The sequence below is a fragment of the Cupressus sempervirens genome, chromosome 7 (assembly GCF_028749045.1).
Source record: "Cupressus sempervirens isolate cs-2001-9-10 chromosome 7, ASM2874904v1, whole genome shotgun sequence".
Taxonomy (NCBI): domain Eukaryota; kingdom Viridiplantae; phylum Streptophyta; class Pinopsida; order Cupressales; family Cupressaceae; genus Cupressus; species Cupressus sempervirens.
Genome location: NC_143124.1, coordinates 394,312,084 through 394,331,942, shown reverse-complemented (window position 1 = coordinate 394,331,942; position 19,859 = coordinate 394,312,084). Strand labels below are relative to the sequence as shown.

The following is a 19,859-nucleotide window of genomic DNA, read 5'->3' as shown; positions in this document are numbered from 1 at the left end:
TATATCATTGGAACCAGGCTGATTTGAATTTCTTGAATTTGGGGTTAAAATTTGCACAGGTGCTCATTGGTTTAATCTATAAACTAATTTTTAAATTTTAGGGTATTCTCAATAGAATAGGTAATTTTCACCAAGGAGCATCAAAATTAGTCATGAGGTAGATATAAAGGCTTGTTGAATTGTGAATGTGAAGAAAATCAATTCTAAGAGGTTTTTTTGGCTTCTAAAGATCATATTCAACAGATTTTTCACTTTTACTTTGAGTTCAAATTCGACATCTGAAATCAATTATTTTTTCCAATCAAAATAATTGAATCACTTTTCTTTTAAGAGCCAAAATGATACTATTGGAACCAGGATGATCTAAATTTCTTGAATCTGGGGTTAAAATTTGCACAGGTGCTCACCAATTTAATCTATAAGAGAATTTGTAAATTTTAGGGCATTCTCAACAAAATAGGTAATTTTCACCAAGGAGCATCAAAATTAGTCATGAAGTAGATATAAAGGCTTGTTGAAGTGTGAATGTGAAGAAAATTAGTTCTAAGAGGTTTTCTTGGCTTCTAAAGATCATATTCAATAGATTTTTCACTTTTACTTTGAGTTCAAATTTGACATCTGAAATCAGTTATTCTTTCCAATCAAAATATTTGAATCACTTTATGCCTTTAAGAGCCAAAATGATGAGAATTTCATATGCTGTTACAGAGAAAAGCTAAAGAGAGGCTTTTTAGCTTCTTGGGAAAGAATTCTAAGAGGACATTTGTCAATTTTTTATCAAATCTAAGAATTTATTTCCTCCTATATCATTCTTTCTTCTTCTCTTTTGTAAGGTTGTTGGCAATTTTCTCTGTGATACTAGCAAGGTTCCAATGTTCTACTATGAAATCAGGATTTTTGATGGTTTTGGTTCATGTCTATTGAGCTGTGCTCTAGCAGTGAAGGCCACACATCCACCCTTGTGCAAAAAAAAAATTCATTTTATGTCTTGCTTTTGAGATATTGGAAATTGATGCTAGATCCAATAATATATATTGAGTTGTATTTAGTAGTACTAGTTTAATGTATTTAGTCTTTCCAAGGATAAATACAAAACGAGATTTACAGATGAATTATCTAGTTTTTCTTATTATGTCTCCTAATTCTTCATATGCTATTAGCTTTGGGATTAAGTGAATAAGGTTCATTTGATTTAAGACATCTTGGATGAGTTGTGTATCAGATCTGTTCTTACTTTTGACTCAAGAAGTTAAGTAAATGCTTCAGTGTTATGATAGGGTTTATGGGTGTATGAAGGGGATATTTTGTAAGAATGGGATTAGGGGATTTTAGTTGACAAACTTAATTGTAATGCAATCAAGTTAGGTCATCCTTCTAGTAATGACTCTATGTTTCAATGGATAAGGCACTGATCACTAAATTAGATGCAAGCTGATATGAAGGTTATTTGCACAAAATCTTTTAATCAAAATCAATTTAGTATTTTTTGTTTTGTAGTGGTTCGAAAGGAACTAACCCTCACTTAGCTTATGGGTTCATAGGTTATGATCTGTAGCTATTTCATTCCTATGGAATTGCATAAGTATTAGAAGATGAAAGGGGTTGCATCTACTATTAATAGGTTCAAATTTATGGTTTAATTGTACTAGTGCCATATATCAAAACCTCAAGGTTAACCTACCTAGGTCTGGCAGAGCTTGAAGTGAAGAAGGAGATATGCCTTATAGTTAGCCCAAGATTGCAGTCAAGTGTATCCATCATAGGAATTTGGTAGCCTTAGTTGCATTGGTCTGGTTTCTTGGTTAATTTCAAAAATTTTAAATCAGGAGCCAACACAAGTGAAAGCCTATCAGCAATTCCTCACGCAGCTACTTCCACATGACTGTGAAAATTTCTTCAGCTTCACTATCAGCAAGGGCATGCCACAAACCTACATCTCTAGTAACTGAGCAACCTAAGTGTAGAGTAAGCTGCCTCATAGCTAGGGGAAGGCCATGAATCTACAAATTAGCCATGAAAGTCTTTTATAAATTGGGTAATTATGGGGATGGCAGCTACTTCTTACTCAAATAGTAGGAGTGGCTTGTCCTTTAGACCCAAGCAACCTTCACGAGAGAAAATTTTAGGCTCTTCTCCCTATCCATCTCCAACTCTGTTTAAATTTCCAAGTTGAGAGTGAACCAAGGGTGTTGTGCATTGAACAATAGTGGTGGCATACTCCACCAAATTCATCTATATTCAACATTTTTGTATCTATTGAATCAGCTAATGTTCTGTAATCATACGTAATTTGATCAAATTTATTTCATGTTCATGATATTATGCCTACAAAAAAACTAAATGCTTGTACCCTACCATTAATTATGGCCATTTTGGGGTCATGGATGTGTTTAATTTCATCCATCTTGCTTGTAGTGGAGAATAGATTTATGAAAGTAAAAGAACATATAGTGTTGCAGGAGTATTGGAAGTAAGTTTCTCGGGTGATCTATTTACTATTTAGAGTTTAATAATTTTGAAAATGGTCATCTCTCATGAATGTGAGTGATGCAAAACCCATCATCACTAAGAAGAGAAGCTAGAGGGGACAAGCTTGATGCTATAAGAGAAGCTATGGTCTGAGGGAATGAGTTTAATGGTCTTTACTTTTTAACTCGTTGTGATACTACATCCCTTTATCCTATTCTTTACTTTTTAGCCTACATTAACTAAGATCTCTAGCTTACATTAGTACCTCTGATGTTAGATCTTCCCTATTCTTCAATGTTTTCTACAAAAAAGTAAAAAAATCTTCAGCTTTTTTATTCTTACCAATCAATTCCCTTGATAACCGCCTCAAATGATATAAAGCTTTGGCTGGCATTTCCTAGACTTTTTAACATAGAACTAGAATAGTTTCAAAAGTAATATCAAAGAGAACCTTATTGACATCCCAAATAATTTTCTTCCACTGATCAAAGAATCCAAGCTCTATGTAGGAGAGGACTTGACCTCTCTCTACTGTTCTAGTAATTTCATCTATCTAAATTTCCATTTGAAACTCCTTTTTTTGCTTTCCTTGAGTACTAAAATTTGTAGCATGCCTTTCTATACTGTTGCTTTTGCCTAAGCTTCCTTCTAAGCTTCTTCCATGTTGTATTTTTGTCATTTCAAAGTTTCCTTGAATGTTAGTATTAGTTGCACCTCTTTCATATGTTGCCTTTCGAAGGTTGTCCCCCTGCTATCTCCCCCAAGCATGCCTTGAGAAAATTGAGAAGTCTACAAGTTTCCATTTTGTAATATTCTCTGATACAAAGGTACTTCCCTACATTTCTATAACACATCCTAATATACAACCCTAGTTAAACTATCCTTGTCATTGAATTTCTCATCATCAAGATAAGTTCCATTCCAATTGTTTGTATGAATTAAGGACTGATAGATTCTTCCCCAAGAAGGAGAAGTCAGAACCACATTTATGGTATGAGAAGCTAGAGTTAGTGAAACATCTAGCAAACCCAGAGATAAATGTAGTGGCTCCAGCTTAGCCTTCTTTTTTCTTTATTTCTCATTTGATAGTTTTGACCTATCTTCCTCTATTTTACTACTCAATAGAAAATCTCTTTCATCCCACTTGCCATAAACATCAAGACCATTTTAGAGAGAAAGAGAATTTTTTTGATATTTATCTATGCCCATTTCTTCTCCTACCTACAACAATAGGATGTTCTAAGATTTCAAAGTAGGATATCCTCTATATCTTCTATCTGTCTTATCCTTAACATCCCTAAGAGCCTTTGGTGTGTCACACATAAAATTGAAAGTTAATTCCCTATGTTCTATTTTCCCTCCATTTTTCTCAATTCCTTGCATTCTAAAGCATCTTCCAATGTTTCCATCTTCACTTCTACTTCAAGATCTACACCCTTTCTCACTTCAGTTCTCCTTCCAGTTGAGTTCTTTCAAAGGTGACCAAGTCAATTGTCATTCTATCACAACATACTTTGACTCCTACAAATAAGTAACAGTCATGCTAATAGAGTTACTTCTTTCAATTAATTTGGGGTGAGTTTTACTGGCTTAGCAATGCATACACTAGGAGACAATGTGTAAATTCTAGTTGCGGTCGTTTATGCTATTTTGAACTATTCTATTTTGGTTGTTTGGATTGCTAGCTTGGGTTCTATTGTTCAGACATGGATGCCCTTTTTGTACTATTTTGGAGCTTGTGAAATTTTTATTGTCATAGTTGGTAGAATTGTAGCATTAACATGGTTCAATTTAATTGATCAAGTGAAAAAAGTTTTGTGTGCTCTTATGGTGGCATCCATTTTTGCACTTGTGTGAGTGATAGTATTGTAAAGAGGCACACTCTATATGGGATTCTTTGAACCATGTAGTATGGATTCTAGGTGTGCTTTTGCCTATTATCCTAGTAATTGTGCTCAAACTAGGGTTTCATGTGATAACTCCTTTTGTATGTAAGATTATAGGAAGAAAGCCTCAGGATGCCCTCAAGGCTATTAGCTATGGTGGGGTTATGCCCCTTGCATTGGTTTTATTATGGAATGTATTTTTTTTAGGCCTTGCTTAATCAAGTATCTATTCAAGGGAATTCAATCCAATAAAAATTTTGGTGTCTCTCATTTTTGTTGTTGGGCCTGTATTACAAGCATTTTCCTTTTTATCTGTCACAATAACACTTATTAGTTATGCCCTTAGCTTTCCTAAATAATTGTATGATACTCTATGCTTGATCAAGATGGTTTCCCAAAAGCACTATAGAACCTATCTAGGGATTTTTCCTAATGTAATGGAAGCTCAAAAAAAAAATTTGCAAAGTAATAGAAAAAGGTGCACTAAAAGCTTGCACAAACAATGGAAGTGGTAGAGAGACTATCTTGGGTGGTCATGAACATGGTAGAATGGACTTCCATGGAAAACAAGAAATAGCTTTCCAAGAATTTTATGGAAATATATTAAACAAAGGTACCTATAAAGAAGATAAACAATATTAATTTTCAAAAACCCTCTGGTGGGAGCCTCAGAAAAAGGTTGACATTATCTGACTTAAAAAGGGGCAGCATTGAAAGTAATGAGACTTTGTTTCATGAACTAGCACACTTGTCATGTCTCAAAAATTCAAAATAAAAAGGATCCTTGATGGTTTACCTTGTTTAGGTCTTTTTGTTCTCATTTCAACATTTTTTCCCAAAGCTTTTGTAGCAACCCTCAATTTTGCAAGGGTCTATGCCAATTATTTCTTGTTTGACATCTTGCCTCCATTAAAGCCATCAATATATCACTACAATAATGTTAAAAGGTATGTCTTGAACCACTTTGTGCATATATTAGAATAGCTTGGGGCTAAGTGCACCAAGTTCTGGTGCAAAAAGGTGGGTATAAGTGACACCTTTTTTCTTAAATCAGCAATTTCTGAACTTTAAGAAGAATTTGAAGATAGTAATGCTCAAAATTTTAAGATATGAAAAAAACAAAAGTAGTAGTCCTTTGAATTTAGTTTCTAAACTACTAATTTTTTTCAAAATGGTTTAGTTTTAGGTTCTCAAAAAAGGGGGCCACAAAAATTGGTACTGTTTATTTAGAAAAAATATAACACAATACAAAGTGTGGCCCCCTTAACATTTTAACTTTTTTTTTGAAATTCTTTAATCTCTCTGGTCAAAAGTCACCTAACATTGTATAGTTTATCCCAAATTTTTTGGGTAATTTTATAATGCGTATTTTTTTTTATGAATTTTTTAATTGGACACATCCCAAAAAATGTGAAATATTTGTGTCCTCCACCTAGAAATGATTGAAAACTAATCTAAAACCAAAGCTTGTTTTTTTCAAAGTATGTAGAATGGAGTCTAGTTTCTAAAAAACTAAGATGTTGCAAAATTTTATGAACAAGCTAAAATCTACATCCCAATTAGTACACATTGGTTTTGGACAGAAAATGGACATACATTCTAAATAAATTATAGTTGAAAGGCTTGAAATAGTTCAAATAAAAAATAAATTATATGGTTATATAGCTAACACAGAGAAATACAATGTCATATAACTTGATTTTATCAATGCTCAACCATGAGGAATCTTGAAGGAAAACACACAAGAAAAATAAATCTTTTTTTGTATGTTTGTAGCAAAACACGTCTTAGACTAGTTTAGAGACTCCAAACCTTTGGGTTGGATCTCCAAGGAAAAATGAAGCATTAGGCTTGGTAGAATCCAAAGCTTTAAGTAGCTCATGCACACTATAGTGCATACAAGCTATAGTTCACATGCACTATTTAAATCTTTTTACAATTTAGGCCTTAATAGAGTGTACGTGCTTTAGTGTGTATGCACTTTTGTGTGCATGCACTCTTGAAGCCTAAAGTTCAATAGAGAGGAAAGGAGAGAGGTAGAGAGGGTGGAAAATGAGAGATATTAGAAGATGGGGAGAGAGTAAGAGGTGGGATAGGGAGAGAGGAAGGGAAAAAGAGAGAGAGAGTAAGAGATCAGAGAAGCTGGGATAGGGAGAGAGGGATGGAGAGAGAGAAAGAGAAAGTAGGGGATGGGAGTCTATGTGTGTGTGGGAGAGAGAGAGAGAGAGAGAGAGAGAGAGAGAGAGAGAGAGATGAGAGAGAGAGAGAGAGAGAGAGAGAGAGGTGGATGGTTGTGTGTGTGAAAGAGAATGGGTGATGGTAGAGAGAGAGAGAGAGTAGAGAGAGTAGGGGGATGGGAGAGAAGAGAGAGAGAGTAGGGAGAGAGGGGGGGGGAGAGAGAGAGAGAGAGAGAGAGAGAGAGAGAGAGAGAGAGAGAGAGAGAGAGAGAGAGAGGTCGAGTTGAGAGATAGGGGAATGAGAGTGTGTGTGTGAGAGAGAGGGAATAGGGGATAGGAGAGAGAGAGTGTGTGTTTGAGAGAGAGAGAGAGAGTAGGGGGTGGCAGAGAGAGAGTAGGGGATGGGGGGAGAAAGAGTAGGGTGAGAGAGAGAGAGTAGGGGGTGGGAGAGAGAGAGGGGGTAAGAGAGAGAGTAGGGGTCAGGAGAATGAGAGATAGAGACAGTAGAGGATGGGGAGAGAGAGTAGGTGGTGGGAGAGGGAGTGGGAGAGTGAGAGAGAGGGGGGATGGGAGTGTGTGTGAGAGAGAGAGAAGGGGATGGGAGAGGAGAGAGAGAGGGGGGATGGGAGTGTGTGTGTGTGTGTGCACGCGCGAAAGAGAGAGAGTAGGGGATGTGAGAGGAGAGAGGGAGTAGGTTGAGAGAGAGTAGGGGATGGAAGAGAGAGAGAGAGTAGGGGGTAGGAGAATGAGAAAGAGAGAGTAGTGGATGGGGAGAGAGTAGGTGGTGGGAGAGGGGGTGAGAGTGTATGCATGTGTGTGTGTGTGTGTGAGAGAGAGAGTGAGAGTGAGAGAGAGAGAGAGAGAGAGAGAGAGAGTATGGGATGGGAGGAGGAGGAGAGAGAGAGAGAGAGAGTATCCTAAGAGAGAGAGAGAGAGGGAGAGTAGGAAATGGGATAGGGAGTGGGAGAGGGAGATAGAGAGAGGGGGGGATGGGAGTGTGTGTGTGAGAGAAAGAGAGAAAGAGGGAGATAAAGATAGAGAGGGGGAGAGAGGGGGAGAGGGAGAGGGAGAGGGAGGGAGAGGGAGAGGGAGAGGGAGAGGGGTGGGGGGAGAGGAGAGAGAGAGAGAGAGAGAGAGAGAGAGAGGGAGTAGAGGATGGGGGTTCAAAGAGTACATGGAATAAGATGCATAGAAGAGAGAGAGGGAGGGACACAGAGTAGGGGATGCGTGTGGGATAGAGAGAGAGAGAGGGGGGGGGAGGGAGTAGAGGATGGGGGATCAAAGGGTACATGGATACAATGCATAGAAAGAGAGGGAGGGACACATAATAGGGTATGTGAGAGGATGGAATTGGGATAGAGAGAGGGGGGGGGGGGGGGGGAATTGTGGTTCAGAGCATACGTGCAATGGGATTCATTCAAAGAGAGGGAGGGAGGGAGGGGGAGGGAAACGAAAGTGAGTAGCATATAGAAGAGAGAGATTGATAGGGAGTAGAGGATGGGGTTCAAAGAGTACATGGGATAGGATTCATAGAAGAGAGACAGGGACATAGATTAGGAGGTAGGAAGAGAGAGAGGGTGGGATGAGGGAAAGAGTATGAGATACAATGGAGAGAGAGAGAGAGAGAGGATACAATAGGGAGAGAGGAGGATAAATGGAGAGAGGGGAATGTATAGGGAAGGAGGGAGGGAGGGACATAGAGTAGTGGATGATAGAGGGAGGCAAGAGAGGGGGAGAGGAGGGAGAGAGGAATGGGGGTTCAAAGAGAATGTGGCATAGGATGTATATAAAAAGAGAAAGGGAGACATAGAGTACTGGACAATAGAGAGAGGATAGAGGGATAGAGAGAGGGGGGGAGAGGGAGGAGGGAAAGATTACAGGATAGGATGAAGAGAGAGAAGATTGGGTAGGGAGAGAGGGAGGGAGAAATTGAGAGAGAGGGTGGAGGGAAAGAGAGAAAGGGTTTTAATTTTGTATGTGATTTCTAATAGTGTGGATGTGCTATAGTGTAGATGTGCTATTGAGAATTGCATTTCTCTATAGCATGTACATGCTTTAGCATGCACATGCTATTGAGAAATCCATTTTTCCATAGTGCATACACGCTATGGCCTAGGCTCAACAAGCCTATAGCCAGGCCATAGCATGTGTGCCCTATCAAAAATTTTGAAGAAAAAAAAGTGTCATCTTTTTGGCACCACAATTTGGTGCATTCACCCATGGTAAAAATTCTTGAATGGATGATACAAGTGTTATCACCTTCCTATTGAATTAATTGCTAGTTCCTTTATGAGTCATATCAACTTCTATGTCACTTTTCATCAATGCTTTGAACTACAAATTCAAGACTATTTATTGTGCTTCATTAATTGTAATGTATTGTAGAGAGAGATGAGTAAAAGGTAGTCTAAATATATCATCTAAAATTGTAGGAATTCTATTCTTGGTCTTTTAAATTACATGGGACAATGTGACAATGAATCATTATAACTTTTTTTATTTTATAAATGTGTATGTCATATAATTTTTTTTGTTTTCTTTGTTCTCACCTAAGGTACATAAGAATAAATTAATAAGCCTTATTATCAGTATCAAGTAGTGTAAGCTTACAACTATATCTATCTCTAAAGTTAAGGCAAAAGATTTTTTTAATGAGGCATCTAATTTTTAGCCTTTGCCATATATTGTTTTATGCCCTTCTTATGCTTGAAATTTTACTCATGCAATGAGCTTAATGATTGTGTGATGTGCATATTTTTGAAAGCAATTTTAAGTGTGTGAATTGGCTTTCTCCTTCTCCAGGTGCTCGCAACATGATTAAAGAATTTTGCAGTTTTGGTAGATAGTAATGGAGATTTAGAATAATTAGATAATTGTATCAAGCTATTTACTTAATATTTTTATAAAGTTACATCTTTCAAATAGTATATTGCATAAATCTATTGATTTCAAATAACAGAAAAGGAATTCAAATGTGTATGAAACTCTTTTTCTATCAAGGAAGATGGTACAATTCACTTGAAGATCTTTTGATTTACTTCTCCTTTATAGCATTTCATTGAATATCAGTTTTGGCATATTATATCTATATATGTGTTGACTAGTTTTACGTCCAAAAAATGGGTGTTTAAAGTTGGCTTTTAATTTTATACACTCTTTCAATTTGAGCTGATATAAACAAATAGTATTAAAAGTTGAAAGAAATGAACAATATTAAAAGCTAAAAGAAGTGTCTGGTATTGCTTTATACTCACACCATTTGATAACACCTCACATATTTGAGCTGATATAAAAAAATAGTATTAGAAGCTAAAAGACCTCACATACAAGAAATATTTTAAAGAATCGTGCTTTTTTTTTAATGATAACTTTTTTTGAGCTTTTACTGCCTGAAAGAAATGATAGAACAACTAATATTGATAGAGTGTAGAAACATTTATTCTTTTCATGTTGTGGATTCAAATTGCAAGGAGAGTAAGTTCTCTACATAGTTCACATCATTAATGATAAAGATTGTAGATTATTAATTGCATGAGGTCAAAGTCTTCTATTGGGTGGGAACTAATACAAACTCATGGATATACACTATGTTGGTAAATAGATTTGTCAATTGGAGATGTCCCATCAGAGTGTATGTGGAAAACTATTCACAATAGTTGGATAGGCCCTTGATATGTGGCCTTCCTCTATGTTTAGAGGGGAAACTCCCTCGTATGATATGATTTTGAAGTTTTTCAAATAAAAAATTAGTCTAACTTTAAAAGATCAATAGAAAACCATTGATGACAAATGCACCAGACGACTTCAAAGCTTTACTAGACTAACTTAAACTACTAATAACAACAATCAAGATCTATGTTTGAGAATTATCACTAGCACATTGTTGACCAAAATATTCATAAAAATCTACATAATACCATGAAAATGCTTACTACAAAGAGAAATTGTAACAATTTAGATTTATAAAGAAGAGAACTCAAATTGCACATTCCTTTATTTTCTTGCACCAAGAAATTAAAAGGAATTTTTTATTACAGAGACAAAATTTGTACACACTTTCCAAATATTATCTTATCGTCAAAATTCTAACATAAGAGTTCTCCTATTCCCCCAATCCAAAAAGTCCCCTTATAAAGCTAAGATGATTCCTTATATAGACATAGAGGTTAAGAACTACACCTTCGTGGTTAATAACTACCTCTAAAAAACATAATTTTGAAGAGGTTAATTAACCTCACTAAAAATAACTTATACAAGGAAAACTCAAAAAACATAACTTAAGCTAGAATTACTAAGAATGCATATATATCCAATCACTATTCTTCTAGCTATGAACTCTATTTATTTGGACATGATTGACTTATCTCAAAAAGTCCTATAAGCATTAAGGATGATCACCATTGAAAATGAACATGTTCTCCATCCTGAGTTTGGTCATAAAGTATTTATCCTAGATCTCATTTGATTCTTGTTGATAGGCTAAAATGTTGCAATCCTCAAGAGTGACTATGACCAAACTAAGATTCAACATAGCTTTGACATTTGACACTCAGTTCTCCATTTATAGATGAATTTTGATACTAAAGGAATCAAGAAGAAATTGGCAATCAATATGATGTAGATCATTTACTACTGCTCCACCTGTGATAATAGAGACCAGTTCATCTACAACTTTCATTTTCAGCTATTCACATGAAGCTATTAGTTTTTCAAATTTAGTGATCCCTTTGTTAATATTTATCATCTTCCTATTAATACTTTTACTCTAGATATGCGTTTGATTCTCACTTGGATCAGCAATAATTTTCTCGAGAACTAGGGTATTTGTATCAAACTTGGAAATTTCTTGTAGTTCATCAGCTACTTTTATTTGGATGACTTTCTGGTCCTTGTTGCTCTACAATTTTTTTATGGCTAAAGGGGTCTTGTCCTCGCTCTCAAGAGATGACCAAAGATATTGAAGGTAAACACTTCCTAAGATGGTATCACCAATGTTAGTAAGTGTACATTTTAAAATTGAAGCATAATCCATCCTTTGATATTTGTATCTCATGGTTTGGCTATTGATCCTTCCTATTGACTACTTTAAGTACTTTCAATTCCCTTAATGTACTTCACAAATTGAAGACTTCACAATTCAATTTGATAAATATTCATAAAAAATCTATGCATCGCTTAGAGTTTCCTATTAAGGTAATCTGATGAATATCTATGGCTTTTAGCATGTACTAAAGCTTGGATTTTCCTTCAAAATATAACTTCTTCCTTTATTTACGACTGCACCAATTTAGAGTGTGTTTATGCTTTCAGGTCTGATGTATATTAAGTTGCCACTTTATTTCAAAGCATATGTGTCTACTTCACATTAAAAGTATATCACCCAACCCTTTTGGTGTGTGGATTTAGAAAGACATTTTGGCAAATAGTCTACATGCTTTTTCTATGCCATGCTTTGCATTTATTTTATGTTCCAGTCAAGTGTTGCAGGCAGGGAGATTAAGCAAAATTGTAGGTAGGTGGATTGAATTACTTGATAAAATTAGACCATGTGGTATGCCTTTGGTAGGATGAGGATGTCACCAAATAATTCACATGGTTTCTCTCTATTATTTTTCTTATATCACTAATCTCCAGGCATGTAGGTTGTTCAGTAATATTCTGTCAAATAGTTAACATCTCACTTTATTGGTGTATCCTTCATTGTTTTGAATACTTTCAGCTAAAAATTCCGTTGTTTCATTACTTCCATTTCACATGTCTTGCATGTTATTTTTTTATGAGAAAATTCATATGTTGAGGTCTAGATCATTTTGTCAGACAATTTTTGCATTTCCTTCACCCGTGCTCAATGCATTGTGCAAAATACTTGGGTTGTGAATTTCATTGTTTCATCAAATAGAATGTTTCATGAATCTCATGTATGGCCTTGGGCTCATTGAACACTAATTGTGAGAATGCAGTGAGAGCTCATGAACAAGATGAAATAACTAATGACATTCAAAATGTCTCTGCCCATGTGATTCATCATTTTCCAACCAATCTTTCTACATCTAGGCTGGACTGAGGAAATGATAGAGATTAACTTGTCAGAAAAGTTACATGCTTAGATTACCAAAACCATATAATACTTATAGTTAAATTCCCTTGTTTGATATTTATCATGCTTGATCTATCTGTCTTATATCTCTTGCCAAATACTTGTAAAGATTTTCATGATTGAGATATGCAATAATTGACTTGGAGTAATCTATTTTACATTGATATGGATAATATTTCTTGTTTTATTGCAAAATTTGATGATGAATGGTTATGGCATAGATGATTATGTCATGTCAACTTTGACAATCTAGTCAACATCAGTAAAATGAGAAAAGTCAGAGGTTTACCAAAATTGAAGAAGCCTGATAATATCATGTGCAAACAATGTCAATTAGGAAAGATGACAAAGTCAAGCTTCAAAAGCAAAAACTATACATCTAAAGAAGTACTTGAGTTAGTTCACACTAACTTATGTGGTCCAATGGAAGTACAAAGCTATAGAGGAGATAAATACATAATGTTGTTTGTTGATGACTATTCCAGGATGATGACTGGTATGTTCTTAAAACAAAAATTTGATGCTTTTCAAATGTTTAAGTGGTATGTCCCTAGAGTTGAAAAGGAAATAGGAAAAATTTTGAAATGCCTAAGATCAGATAGAGGTGGTGAATTCACATCAAATGAATTCGAGATATTTTGTAATGATAAAGGAATCAAAAGGCAAATGTCAGCTCTTAGAACTCCCCCATAGAATGGAATTGCTGAAAGAAGAAATAGATCTGTGATTGACTGTGCCAGAACATTAATGATGGAAAAGACTGTTGCTCTAAAATACTGGAGAGAAGTTGTAAGTGTAGCTGTTCATACACTGAATCGAGTACAAGTCAATAAAGGTACAAATACAACACCTTTTGAATTATGGTATGGTCACTCACCCAATGTAAAACATTTCAAAGTGTTTGGTTGCAAATTCTTTATCATTAAAGATGCTAGAAATGGAAATTTTGATGCAAAAAGTGATGAAGGCATATTTCTTGGTTACTCCACTAGAAGCAAGGCATACAAGTGTTTGAATACTAACACTAAATTTTTTTTGGAAAGTGCAAATGTAAACTTTGATGAGCACACAGAAGCCCAAGCTGAAGAACCAAAGAGAATGGATAAATACTGAACCTTTATGTATTCTTATGAAGGACTGCCTATTGATGAGGATGTCGTCAATCAAATTGATACTCAACAACAAATTTTAGTCTCAGCTGAGTCTCACCCAATGAATGCTAAGTTGCATTCAGAAGCCGAGTTGCAAAATGAAGGAAATGGACAATCTGATTCTGAAGATAGTACACTTGATGTAGAACAACCTGACAATGAAGTGCATAGTGATCCTGAATTTGAAAGATCAAATATGGAAACAAGGACAAAGCCAAGATTATCCAAATATGTAAAAAGGCATCACCCTGCTGAATAGATAATTGGTGACAAAGATGCAAGACCAATGACAAGGAACAAACTAAGACATGAATCATGTCTTATCATCAAATCAAAACCTAGGACAGTATATGGTGCATTACAAGATGATGACTGGTATAAAGCTATGGAAGAAGAGATTGATCAAATAAAGAAGAACAAAACCTAGAGTTTGGTTCCCAGACCAGTTTACAAGAATATGATTGGCACCAAGTGGGTATTCAGAAACAAGCTAGATGAGAATGGTGAGATTACTAGAAACAAAGCTAGAATAGTATGCAAGGCTTATGCTCAAGAAGAAGGAATAAACTAGGGAGCAACATTTGCCCCTATTGCTAGGGAAGGAATAAGAACTTTACTTGCATATGCTGCCTATAAAGATTTTCAAGTCTATCAGATGGATGTAAAGTCTACTTTTTAAAAGGGTATACTAGAAGAAGAAGTCTACATTGAACAACCAGAAGGATTTTTTGATGAGAACAACAGGGATATGGTTTGTAAGCTACATAAAGCACTCTATGGTTTGAAACAAGCACCTAGAGCATGGTATGAGAGACTTCACAAGTATCTAATACAAATAGGATTTGAAAGAATTGATGATAATAGTAACGTGTGCATCAAAGTAGAAGAAGGTAAAGACATTATTGTATTTGAAATCTTTGTGGATGACATAGTATTTGGTGGAAAGAAAGTGCTTTGAAAAGGCTTTGCTGAGAAAATGAAACATGAATTTGAGATGTCTATGTTTGGAGAAATCAAATTTTTTATTGGATTGCAAGTACATCAACTCAAACATGGTATATTTGTGACAAAATCAAATTAAATCAAAGAGATTCTTAAAATGTTTGGATTGGAGAAGTCCAAACCAGTCAGCACACTAATGGCAACAGGAAATAAGCTATCCAAAAATCATGAATCAGCTGAAGTCAATCAAACAATATACAGATCTATGATTGGAAAATTACAATATGTTCTACATAGCAGACCAGAAATAGCATTAGCAGTTGGAATAGTGGCTAGATTCTCTGCTAATCCCAAAAAAAATCATCTCATAGCAATAAAAATAATAATGAGATATCTTAAAGGAACTGATAACTTTGGTCTATACAACAAAAAGAATGGAAAATTTGAGCTCAATGCATATACAGATGCAGATTGGGGAGGCAACATTGATGATAGAAAAAGCACAAGTGGAGGTGCATTATTTCTAGGCAAAAGGCTAGTTACCTGTACTAGCAAGAAACAAACATGCACATCCCAGTCCACTGCAGAGTCAGAATATGTGGTAGCTACAGTGAATTGCACAAACATTGTATGGCTCACACATCTATTAAAAGGAATGAAAGAAGAGGTAACAAAACCTATGATATTGTATTGTGATAACGCAAGTGCTATAAACATGTCCAAAAATTGAGTAATGCATGCAAAAACCAAGCACATCACAATCAAGTATCATTATGTCAAAGAATTGGTATAAGACAAACAAGTGAAGTTGGAATACATTCACATAAAGGAACAAACTGCAGATATCTTCACCAAACCATTACCCAAGGATGCTTATGAATATATTAGAGGCAAGTTGGGTGTAATATCCCTAACTCAAGTAGTTTAAAGAAATGAGGAATTTGCTTTGCATCAACAGGAACAAATCATTGAAATATCAATAGATTGATGCAGAGGATGACAACAAGAGTAGAAACTCCAAATCAGTCACAAGCATGGTGACAGATGGAGAAACCAATAAGAAGCCAAAGCTCATATTTTGCATGATAAAGGTGCTAAATCTTTGGCATTTATGTTAAAGAGGGAGAAATGTGCATATTGCTGATAAAAAAGGGAGATATATATGAAAGAGGGAGATATATGATATCAGTAGTAAAGATGCAGCAGCCAAGAAAAGTACCAGACAACATACACAATCTTGGTAGTAACTAAGTTGATTAATTGATCAGTTTGGTTTGTCATCAATGCCAAACAGGGAGATTTTTGGAAATGATTGAAAAGATCATGAGGGAAGTTGTTGGAATGATATATGGAAATGGTAAAGAATGTTCTCAATCATTGTTTTGTCATTGATGTCAAACTTGCTACTTGCAGGAATGACAATTGCCTTAGTGATCAAAGTACTATCAATTAGTTGATTGTCAAGGAAGAGGCAATCAATAAGATGTAACTAGAACACCTAGATAAAGGTTTAAGTTATGATGTTGTAATGAAGTACAAGGATCAACTAACCCATTGATGAAAAAGTGTATTTGATGATATACTATAAGACATAGAGAATGGGCACACTAAAATATATCAAAGGCGTAAGGCTTTAGCTAAGTCTTTTGTAAAGACCAACTAAGTTCATTAGAAAGAGGGAGCCAAGCAAGCTAGTAGGTACCGAATAGATTCCTAGTCGAAGCCAAGCAAGTTCAAAATCAAGTTTTGAGTGATATCAAGTGCCAAGTGATATCAAGTGCCGAGTGATATCAGGTGCCGAGTGATATCAAGTGTCAAGCAAATATAGGTGCTGAGTAACATAGAGGTGCCAAGTGTTAGTAAAACCAATAGTGTCGAGTAACACAGAGATGTCGAGCATCAGTAAAACAATAATGCTAAGTTGCTGCATTATTTTAAAAATTGAAGATTCGCCAGATCTAAGCTGACAAGGTTGTTATCTAGAAGATTGTGAAATAAATGGAAGATACAAATGATGAGCTAGTGGCATAGAATACCATGTAAAACATTTTTAAGGATACAATTGAAGAAGTTTCTAGATGAGAACAAGATATGAGGTAGATACATTGTATCCTACCTAATCCATTTGAAACCCTAAAATTGGAGAACGAGAATTGAGCAGCAAAGCGAAATCAGATTTCTATTTAAGGAGTCATAAGTTCATGAAGAAGAGATAGAGAGAGAGACGTGATCAAGGATGAAAGCATAAAATGCTAAAGGAGGTGCTAAGGAGGAAAGAGATTATAGTTAATTTGTTTCAATAAGAAGACCCTAGATATGGATGCATTGGTATGATGAGTAAGAAGACTCAAGGAGATGAAGCTTGAGAAGAAGACAAGCAGTCAGACCTAAAGTGATTGAAACCAAGCATAAGTATATTGTAAGTTATATCATATCAAAAGGCCATTATCATTACTTTCTAGCAATTGTAACAATTATTTTAAATCCTATGGACTTAGGTTGGTTTGATAGCCATGAGATAAATCCTTTAACAGGGTGACATTCTAAGTGAATGTTCTGAAGTCCTTTAACCAGGCCCATTCCTAATAGTTTGGTGAAATCCTCTATCAAGGTCACATTTAACAGTGTGTTGTAAGCCTTTAATAGGGCATGCTTTTAACAGGGCATCACTTTAGAAGAGTGAGAATCAAGTAGCATATTACTAGTGGTTTTTTCCAAATTGGGTTTCCACATAAATCATTGTGTCATGTGTTGATCTTGCATGTTTTATCTCTGCATGTTGATTTACTATAACTTGCTAATATGGTTGATTTAAGTTTGGTTGGATGAAAAGTGTATGGATTCATTAAAATCATTGAAAAAGTAATATTAGGGAATTTGGACCTTGGATAAATAATTCACCCCCCACCGCCCTCCCCCCCCCCCCCCCACCCCTCTCAGTTATTCTAAAGAATTCTAACAATTGGTATCAAAGCAAGACTGTTGATTCAATTTAAAGGGACTATAAGCAAAAAAGATCAAAATGCCTAAAAGAGAAGTTCCCAAGCTCAACAAAGACAACTTTTTTGCATGGCAAAGCTTGATGAAGCTACATCTTGGATCCATAGGAGATTATGCCCAAAATTCAATTGTTACTTAACATATAGATCCAACAGGTACTCTTAATACAGAAGACATGAAAAACAAGCAGGAACACAATCAGACAATGCTGAAAATTGCCTCTGCACTCAACTATGCTGAATATGATGATATCAAAGGATGTGATACTACATTAAAAGTGTGGAAAGCCCTGTCAGACATCTATTGTGGAGATCAGAATGTACAAAGACCAAAAAGAGAAAGTCTCAAAGGAAAGTTTGATGATATGAAAATGGAGGAAAATGAGAATGCTGCTCAATATGGTGCAAGAATAAAGGAAGTGGTAAGTGCAATAAGATGCTTGAGTGGTCAACTGGATCAAGATACTGTATATGAGAAAATGTTAGTATGCTAATAGAAACCAAATTTAAATAAAGCTTCTACAAACTAAACAAAATTCATAAACTTCAAGATAGACTAAGATGAACTCTCAATTGAGAATATGAGCCATTAATGGGCTCTCTCAATGAGAAGCTCTCTTGTTGAGTAGCTTTGTCTAAATAGATAGGATGTATGCTCAAGCTTATGCTTCAAAAAGGGCTTCAAATGGAGTTGGAATTTAGGTGTGAGTGTATGGTTTTCATGTAAAATGGCTTCTCAAAATGGCATTATGACTTTACTTCATGGATTGTGTTATTTTGCAAAGGGGAAGGATCCAATTTATAGGCAAGAGGCTTGAGGGTTTGAGGGCTAAGATGCAAGGATGGGAAAAAGCTTATGGAGGGTTCAGATTGCATGAGAGGAGAGCACATGGATTGTGCTTCCTTATAGCCAATCAAGGAGTGACACATGTCACATGGTGAGAGGATGGAGGAAAGGGGAAGGATGAGTCAACAAAGGAGGCTCAAGGGATAAAATCTTCATAAAGACCCTCATAATGACTTGTAAGAGCAATAAAAGGGCTTGTAAGAGTCATTTATGGCCTAGTGGACTTCATAAAGTTTTATGGTTGAGATATTTTGAGGGTGATGAGAGCAAATTCGACTTGGACTTGATTAGAAAAGTTTTAAGCTTGCTTAGGCTTGTGCAAATGATTAGAGGATGGATTAGGATGGTTTAGGATTAGCTTAGGGATAGGCAAGTGGATGGCATTTAATGAGGGTGGGTGAAGGAGGAGATATTTGTTAACTTTGGCTTGGGTTAGTAAGTTTTAACCCATGTTTAGGGAATGTGACAAGGTTAGGAGGGGATTAGGATTAGGTTTAAAGACATCTTCTAGAAGAGTCTAGATTTTGGAGGAGGATAAAGACTTTCTAGAATAGTCTAGAATTTCCTAGGATGAGGATGAAGACTTTCTAGAAGAGTCTAGAACTTCTTAGGATGAGGATAAATTAGATTTTTAGGAAATAAATAAAGTTTTATTTATTTCAAGGGTTTGGGTTGAGGAGATATTTATTAAAACTTTTTTAATAAACATGAGGATTAATATTTAATTTTAATTAAATATTTTGAGTTGGGATTAGGGGTAGGAAATGATGGGATTAGCCTTTAATCAAAATTAAAGAAGGATTAGAAGATTTTGGAAGAGGTTATTGGTCATAAGGAAATTGGCCAACTTTTTGGAAAAAAATAAATTTTTTATTTATTTTAGGATTTTTGGTCAATTTATTAATTAAATAATTAATAAATAAGGAAATAATGTTTAAATAAGATTTAAACATTTTTGGGAGGGATTCCTTAATTAAATATTTTTAATTAAGATAAAAGGATTTAATGGCATAAAAATTAATTAATTAATTAATTAAATAATTAATTAATTAATAAATGATGATGTCATCGGGAATTTTTCAGAAAATAAAAATACTTTATTTTCTAAAGGATTTTTAGGTGTCTACATTTTGCCCCTCTTTGATGTGATGCCGCAAGTGGCATGACATCAAAGATAAGAAAATAAGATGCCCAAGGCTAGAGCAGAAGAGGAGAGAATGGACTATGAGATGCCCCCTCAAGAAGGCAGCGGGGAGAGAAAGCGAGGCTTGGTGGCTTCTTGAAAAATACA

The 19,859-nt window shown here is 35.3% G+C and overlaps 2 pseudogenes; both read right to left on the bottom strand.

Moving 5' to 3' along the window:
• Positions 1–2,722: 2,722 nt before the first annotated feature.
• On the bottom strand, positions 2,723–3,318 carry LOC149547181 (uncharacterized; annotated as a pseudogene).
• A 6-nt stretch (positions 3,319–3,324) lies between these two features.
• LOC149547180 (uncharacterized) overlaps positions 3,325–19,859 on the bottom strand; it is a 51,428-nt pseudogene continuing 34,893 nt past the window's right edge.